This window comes from Phalaenopsis equestris, unplaced genomic scaffold (genome assembly GCF_001263595.1).
Source record: "Phalaenopsis equestris unplaced genomic scaffold, ASM126359v1 Scaffold000761, whole genome shotgun sequence".
Lineage (NCBI taxonomy): Eukaryota > Viridiplantae > Streptophyta > Magnoliopsida > Asparagales > Orchidaceae > Phalaenopsis > Phalaenopsis equestris.
In genome coordinates, this window is record NW_018165201.1 from 4,342,370 (window position 1) to 4,351,180 (window position 8,811).

The window sequence follows — 8,811 nt, forward strand, 5'->3', positions numbered from 1 at the left end:
TGCAACAAAAAGTCCTACAGTCATCCTGTAGGACCTTCTCTTTGAGAAACAAACTACTATCAGATCACGGTAATTCAGCATCTGCCAGATAATCCGATGTTATTATGTTGACAAGAGTTCCTCAATAGCGATCAAAGATAGGCAACCAGGAAAGATCAGCTGACTGAGATGATTCTATCAAATTTAGACAACTAAACTTTAATTGGCCAAGCTTATCCTGCCGACCCGAGGCCAGGATAGATCAGTAACCAAGTTGACCTTGCCGACTCCAAGTTAATCCAACTTAGCTTGTCAAGCTAGAAAGCAGGCAAACGATGAGCCCATACATGTGAATTGTCAGAAATACCCTGGCGTGAATTGTCGGAAATACCTTGGTATGGACCTCATTAAAGGATGGGAAAAAATGTAATATCATTATAAATTGGAGATCATTTCATAAATAAGACATTATTTGACAGTTGACACATTGTATTAGGGTTCACTTTTCTTTTTGGCTGTCTCCCTCTCTCTCTCCTTACTATATTTCCTGTGATTCCCAGATAAATTATGATTCAACATATAATAAAAAAATATATAAACAACTCTAACTATAAGAACATGGGGACATAGTCATAGCACACACATATGGAATGCCTATTTTTGAAATTAAAAGATGAGAAAATATTATGTTCAATATGTGAACATTCAATGTCAATATGTCACGTCACTATCCACGTGAACTAGCACCAATATAGTCTCTTGTGATTGGGCGCCCAAATGTGTGGTGTTCGAACGTAATATTTTCTTATAAAAGACGGGGGCTTTCCTGAATTATGGCATAATCTATAATATAAAATTTTAAACAATATATTGCATTCTCATAAACTAAATAAACATCAAATAATTATAAAAATTCTAACATGATAAAAGATGAAAAAATAATGGTATTTAATTATTAAAAGAAAGTTATTGTGTCATTTATAAATTAGGAGAGTTGGCAAAGATTCTATAAAAACAAGGAAAAGATGAGTGTTCTCGGACTCTTAGGCCCATTTTATTCTACATAGAGGTGATTACAAGGGAAGGGGAGAATTCTCCCTGCATGGGGGGTCAAAAGGAGAGGAGAAGAGAGGAGGGCCCAAGAGAGAGAGTCGAGGTCTCCTTTAACGTGCTATAGGTACATTTATTTATAGAAAAGAAAAAGATGATTACAAATACCATTGCTTTAAGGAGGGCAGTATACCGTATTTTGGTCTTTTCCTAGCTCAAATTTGTCGTTCTGGAGCGTTGGAGTTCATCAGTATCGGGTGGCCGGCCAAGGGTGGGCGGCAAGCTGGGTGGCTTGGCCGGCCATGGGTTTAGGGTATTTTTTAATTAGAAAAACAAAAAGAGAACATGCTATCAATTAACTCAATATGATTTCTTAAACCTAGTAATAAAGTTTGCTTATATTATATCATAAATGCAAGAAAAAATTTAATATTTATGTTATCTCTCTTATCTATATATAGAACTAAAAAAAAATGAAAATATCATTAAGAAAAAAGTTTCATTATTCTTTAGTTTTTGAGCTGAGCGCTTGAATCCAACATCTCAGCACCTTATGATTCTTTCACTTTATTTTCTACTAAAGTGTTATGCATAAGAGCACACTTTCACTATTTGATATACATTTCCATCCTCTAATATTGCATTTTTTTCTCACATTTTTTTTCCTTGATTCTTAATCTTTTGCATTATTATATAACATTTTCTTACTATAAAAAAATGTGTTATGTCACGGGAAGATACAAAAATGTTTCGATTTCACAAAGTATATCGTACTCCATATTTTTAAAAAAGATTTTAATATCAATATGATGAGAATCACATCATTAACATAAAAGTTTTCCACCTAAATTAAGATTTGACACTCACTCCCAGAAGATTTTGAGTCTTCCCTATACAGTGTCTCCCCTATTACGAGTTTTATGGTTTATTTGGGGCAGCTGCAGTTTGTTGAATAATCTGCTGATAAGCTGATTAAAAATAATCTGGTGATAAAATAGATGCGGTGGCTATTAGAATTTTATTTTTTTTTTGAAAAAGCCAGGCCGTTGCCAGAAAGTTGTCTAGATAGATGCGGTGTGAAAACGCTACTTTCAACATTTTCAAAACGCATAAGCTGCCAAAACGCAGTTTACCCAAACAGTCCAGATGTGTTTTCAGAACGTCAATGCATTAAATAAACTGCCCCAAACGGATCATTACTCTCACAACTTTTCTCATGCTAATCTTCGACTGCGCTCAACCTTTTCTTCTAGTTTATATTGATCTTTATGGAAACTTTAAAAAAAAAGGAACTTAAAATAGATTTCATTTGTTGTCTTAATTCTTAAACGGAAAGAATCGATTTTGAATCACATGCCTATTAATGTGTCAATTTACGTGGGTTTGTTGATCTTAATTCGTGACAATCATTCACATTCGCACTCGACTGCACTCTCGACGGTTCGACAACGATAGTAAAGCCCGTAACAAGGGAGACATTTCTCATTTTATGATTTTCACTATCATCTGAACCCTCTTCTTATTCTGGCCTAACGAGGTCTAGACCTTTTAATAACATACAACACACATTCACATTTCTCTTTCTCTGCTTTTCTTGTACATTGTTCATGCCTAAGGTGTGTTCAAGAACCAATTTAGATTCTACAAACACCGCCTTTTAATCTATCCTTAACCCAAAAAGCACTTCACATCTTAATTCTTTAGTTTGTCAGTCAACTCATTTAAAAAATAATTAATAAAAAAATTACTTAAATTATTTAAAATATTTAAAATAATAATAATTTACATTTTATATACATACTCATTTCATTTGTCATTTCCTCATACCAATAGCTTAAGTAAATATTTTTCTCCCTTTAATACTTAAACAAGGTGGCAATAACTTGTAAAATAAAATTCAAGATCAAACTAAGGGGTGACACAAGCTCGACTCAACTCGACTAATTTACATCTCTATATATACACATGTACATATGAACATTGAAATGTTTCAAATGATTGAGAACATAAATTTATAAAATATTAAACATAAATAAGTGACATAAGATTAATAGTTAGTACTTCTAAATTAATTATAAATTAAGCAGTTAGATTAGTATTTATCTAACTAATAAAGACATACATGGCGCATCTGGTGTAGTGGCATCATAGTACCCTCCCACGGTACTGACCGGGGTTCGATTCCCCGGATGCGCATTTATTTTTTATTATATCTGAAATTTAAATTTTAATTATTTATAAATAAATTATTTGATTTTTACACATTCACATATTTAACACCTAATCTTCATATGTACGTACCTAAAATTTAAATATATTTTTTTTTAAAAAAAATTTAGCTTATATTTTCGTATGAAATATTTTTTTTATATTCTTTTTTTTTTTTTTTTTTTTTTTTTTTTGTTATGGCTCACGGAGTAGCCCATCACATTTCATTGGCGAGCGACTATGAAATTCTAAGTATAAATTGGGTTTATGCCCGGCCCAAGCCCGCTTTAACCGGTCAAATCCCGAATAAATCTGACATGCGGCATGCCTAATATGCCCGGTGCTCGGGTCTACTCCTATGCATATCTGGTCCCCTCAGTTAGGAATGTGATTAGCTCAAATCAATAATTGATTTTAATTTTGGCTCGAATTTAAATAAACGAGCTGACATTTTGCATTAACTTTTTTTTGAGCTGTTATGCTAAAGAAATTGATTTTAGCAAGTTAAGAGCAGATATAGAACTCAAGTGGATCCAAACAATTACATTTGAGCTAGATAGTTTCAATTTTGAGCTAGATTGAGCTGATTCTGTGTGTTGAAACAGATCTAAATAACTCAATTTACGTTAGCACATTTTGATTTTAAGTCTGATCAAACTTGACTTAAATAAACTCGAATAGAATATAACAAAAGAGCTATTTTAGAGCCACAAATTTCTTTTTTTTTTTATAAATAAAAATGTGTAATTGTTTTTAAAAGTAAGAAAAGTAATATTTTTATTTAATAGAAAAGTTTTTTATTATTTAAATAAAAAAATAAATTTTGATATTTAACTTCGATGGTACTTTAAACATTAAAATTATATAAAAAAGTTTTATTACTTTTATTTTAAAAGGAAAATTAGAATTAACATGACACCAACTTGTCCCAACTCCCAAAGTAACAATAAAAAAATTGTCTTTTTTGAAATAGTGGTAAAAGCTAAACAATTGTCAGAAGTGGGATTTGAACCCACGCCCTCTCTCGAGGACCAGAACTTGAGTCTGGCGCCTTAGACCACTCGGCCATCCTGACCTTTGTTTGTCAAAACTTAGCTATTTATTTAAATATAAATTACAACTAGGATTTAATAGCTAATCTCAGCCTCTCTAAATTGATGGAATTAGTGGGCGCGATATATAGAATTGTATAATTTTGAGTTTAGTTTCTCCAATCTTATTTCAAGCGTCATATATATATATATTTAGTCGGCTACTTGAATCCTTTCTACCAACATGTCCAAAAGATTTCATTTGTATTAATTACTCTAGGTCATTTTATAATTTTTCTTTATAAACTATATTAAAATTGCCTTGAGAAGCACACTACACATAGGCACCAATGTAGCAAACGTTGAGTGCTTTTCACTATTGTTTAGGTCATACAACACGTCGTTTGTCAATGACGCACTAACATTTATACAAAAATTTAAAGGATTCATGTCATTATTTCTCGACAAATTTTACGTTGGTTATCAACTATCTACAATAACCCTCAACTTTTCACATTTGAGGCTTGGGACCTGACACTGATTAAAAAATTGTATGTGGGGAGTAAGAGAGATCCTCTCCAAAACATTAGAAGAGAACAAGATATGGGAGAAATCAAAATCCAGATGAGTAGTCGAGTCACCTAGGATGATGGGCATCATAGCTCTAAGTAAATAGTATGTTCCATACAAAGAACCAATGATAAGTTTAAACATAAAACCAAATACCCAACAAAAAACCTAATATAAAATCAAACCAACAACCAATGCATGAAATCATGTCATATAAATCATTAATGAGATGGGGGTCTCATTATTAAATTTAAATTTCCTTAATTTTAGTGCCTGTTTGGGGTAGCTTATTTAGGTGTGGCGGCGTTTTGAAAACGCCGCTTTGATGTTTGTTTAAAGCGTTCGGAAAGCGTTTTTAAAACGACGATAATCGCATACATTTTTTCCTTCTACACATCGCACGCGGGGCTCCTCTTGCGTTCGGCGTTTGTTAGGGTTTCATTCCTCCCGTGCCCCTGCGATATCTCTCTTGTGCTCTCCCTCGTCATCTCCTTTCCCGATCTTCTCCTTCGTAAACATTGACTCTTCTGGTGAGATCTATATGCTGGAATGCTTTCTGGTTGTTCGATTTTCTCTGATTGGTTTTTATTTGCAAGATTCGGTCTTCTCCTTCGTTGTTCAATTTATATGTGCCTCGATTCAGTTATCTTTAGTTTCTTTGCAAGAATTGGTTTTCTGTAGGGTTGTCTTTAGGATGTCTTTGCTGGATTAGGGTTGAAAAAATGTTGATGGAAATGGATCTGAGGTTTTCTCGTGATTTTTTTCTGCGTTTTTTTTTTAGGGTTTTCTTGAGAAATGCAGATGAGCAATGGGGGAAAATTGGGTTCGCAATGTGGGAATCTTTGTTCTTCCCGTCCCTGCTCCTTTAAGCAAAATTTTGATTTGAAAAGTGGGAATCGTATAATACTGTTGGAATGTGCTTCGATGCATCCTTTTTATTTTGTTCTTGAAGGAATGCAGTGGGAATCGTTATTGTTGGAATTGTTTGATAAGCCTTTTATATTGTTCTTGAAGAAATGAATGCAGGGGGAATCGTTATATAGTTCAAACTGCTGGATTTTTTTAGCTGCACCTGTTATATTGTTTAGCTCATTTCGAACTGCTAGAATTTTCTAACTTCTGAAATTTTTTAGTTGCACCTGTTGGAATTGGAATTGTTCAACAATTGATAAGTCATTTTAGTTGCACCTGTTGGAATTGGAATTGGAATTGTTTATGGTCACAATTTAGGTGCATTTGTTTGAATATCTATTGGATATTATTTAGTTCTATTGGATACTATCTAGTTTTGTTGGAATTGTTTTTTAGCATTTGTTGGAATTGTTTAGGTGCACGGTTTATATAGAATGTTGCTTCTGTTCTTTTGTATACTATTGGATACTATCTAGAAATGTTTAGTTTGATTGGATACTATCTAGAATGACTATGGGTTGACGAAATGCTTTCTGGACATTCTATTAGGTTTAGTAACATATTTCGAATGATAGTACCGATCTTTATGGATCTCTAGCACGAGTTATCTCTCAATCACAGACTCCAAGGTTCTTCGAGAACGACGAGAAGGGAGATAGGGAGGTATTGGCTATAACACTATATATTTTGTCACAGAATGAATCAATTAGGGGTGCTATGGAGAGATTTCAGCATTCATCAGAGACAATAAGTCGTTATTTTTCCAAAGCATACAAGCACATGTTAGCTTAGCCTCTAAAAACATCAGACCAGAGCATACATCATTTGCTAATACTCCAGGTCAAATTGAAGTCTATCCTCGTTACATGTCTTACTTTAAGGTAAACATTCTCTTATTTACTTTCATAACAACACATAAATATTTTCTAGCATTGTAAAACAGAACTGCATAAGTGCAATTGAGGGTATTCACGTTGATGCCCAAATATCCAGCTAGGACAAGGTGCTTCCATTGGTCGAAGTGATTCGACTAACTAGATTCGACTACTCAAAATGTCATGGCGGTATGTGACTTCAACATGTGTTTCACATATGTTATGGCGGGCTGGGAAGGGAGTGCACATGATAGTCGAAATTTCTTTTATGCTACGAGAAATAAATCTCAGGGTTTTCCTCATCCGCCTCCAGGTATGTATTGAAGTTTAAAATTCCAAGTTATATGTATTTATTGCAAATAACAATAACTTCCATAAAGGGAGAATGCTCTTTGGTTGATGTTGGATACCCAATGCAGAGGGGATATCTCAAACCATATCCATACACTAGTATCACATTTCTGATTTTGAGCGAGCAAGTGACACTATTCGTGGTAGGAAAGAAATGTTTAACAAACGTCACTCTTCTTTACATGGGGGTAATTGAAAAAACGTTTGGTGTGTGGAAAAAGAAATTGGTCATCCTACTTGTTATGTCGTCATATCCGTTTCAGAAGCAGGTGCAGATTGTGGTGACAACAATGACACTTCATAACTTCACACTGCGCACCCTTTACGTTTAGATACAAACTGTAGTATGACTGATAACGAAGAGCTGACAGTCTATGAAGAATCATCAGAAAGCATGATCGGGCCTTCAGTTCCTAAGGACGAGAATGAATTTAATTTGTAGTTCATGACGCTGAGGGTGTAGCCGAGATGACTGCTCTGAGGGAGCCTACAACAGATGTTATATATGGCAGCTAATCCAGTAAGTCTTTCTTTTTTTCGTATATATGTAAATTAATTTTGTGTGTCTATTTTATTTTTTTAGGATAAGTACTGACATTCTTTATATTTTTTGGCTTTTTTCGCAATTATACAAACATGACTTCTAGAATAATTTAATTGATGCACTTAATGATAGGCTCAAAAGAGTTATGCATTCCTTAAAATCTTACAATTCTCCTCCAGCCATAAATGATAAGTAATGTAATGCACGTCAAGTAAATAAAATCTTTTAAGAAAATTTTTTATTAAAGCTGTTAAGAGTGGTGAAAAACTTGTAAGATGCCTCACTAATATAAGAGCCATAAAGATGCCATAAAGATGCCTCACTAATAGAATGAGAGAGGGTATTAAATAGATGATGGTATGTTATTAAACAAAAGAGAATCACAATAGTTAGACATCTAATTAGACTGAAAATTACTAGAACTATAGTGCCTTCACATGATTTTAGCCTTACACATAAGATTAGTGTTATCAAGGTTAGGGAAACCAAGGCTCCCTTAATGTTTAGTAAGAGTAACATTTCTACAAGCGAGAATAAAGCTTATCAACATAACATCGTAAAGGAGAAAACTATACGAAAAACAAATCAGTATATACAATATGCTTCAAAATGCAATTCCAATCAAAATTATCGACCATAGAGGAGAATGCATCCATTATAATGCAAAAAAAATAAATAAGATGATAAGAAGCAGCCTTTGTCAAGCCAAATGGAGGATGGGATATATCCTCTAATTTCACTATTTATGAGAACATAATAGTCCAGCTTAGAAGTGCAAGCTTTGATCCAACTAATGAAAGTGTGGGGGTAAACCGAAATTTAAAGAAAAAAATGGATAACAATCACAAACTTTTCACAATATCAATTTTGAGGCAAATACTATTCTTGAAGCTCTTAGAATTGAACAAAATTAGAATTTCATTACCTAAAAACCTCCATCAATAGAAGTTTGCTAATGAAGAGAATAATGGTAGACTCACTATTAATAGAAAAAAGGCCAGCATATTTCAGAAGGTTATTAGTAGGCTGCAACTCATCGAACAAATTAATATTTTCATGTCATCCTGATTTTGAATATAGCTATTATTGACCTGCAGCTCCTTAAAGAAGTTGGAATTGCTCCTGATTTTAACAATTTGGTAATCTTAATATCATCCGACACTCTATAGAGTCATGCACATTTCATTGACATCATAAAAATTGAAACTTTTATATAATTTCCAACATAGAATAGCTGCCAATGTGATACCCACATCCGAAGAAAATCTAATTAACCCAATAGAAGAAACAA

At 33.4% G+C, this 8,811-nt stretch overlaps 2 non-coding genes across 2 annotated transcripts; one reads left to right on the forward strand and one right to left on the reverse strand.

The window, feature by feature from the left end:
* Positions 1–3,154: 3,154 nt before the first annotated feature.
* TRNAG-CCC lies at positions 3,155–3,225 on the forward strand. Its single transcript has one exon. It is a non-coding gene; the product is annotated as a tRNA-Gly (tRNA).
* Positions 3,226–4,228: 1,003 nt separating this feature from the next.
* TRNAL-CAA lies at positions 4,229–4,312 on the reverse strand. Its single transcript has one exon. It is a non-coding gene; the product is annotated as a tRNA-Leu (tRNA).
* Positions 4,313–8,811: the final 4,499 nt, after the last annotated feature.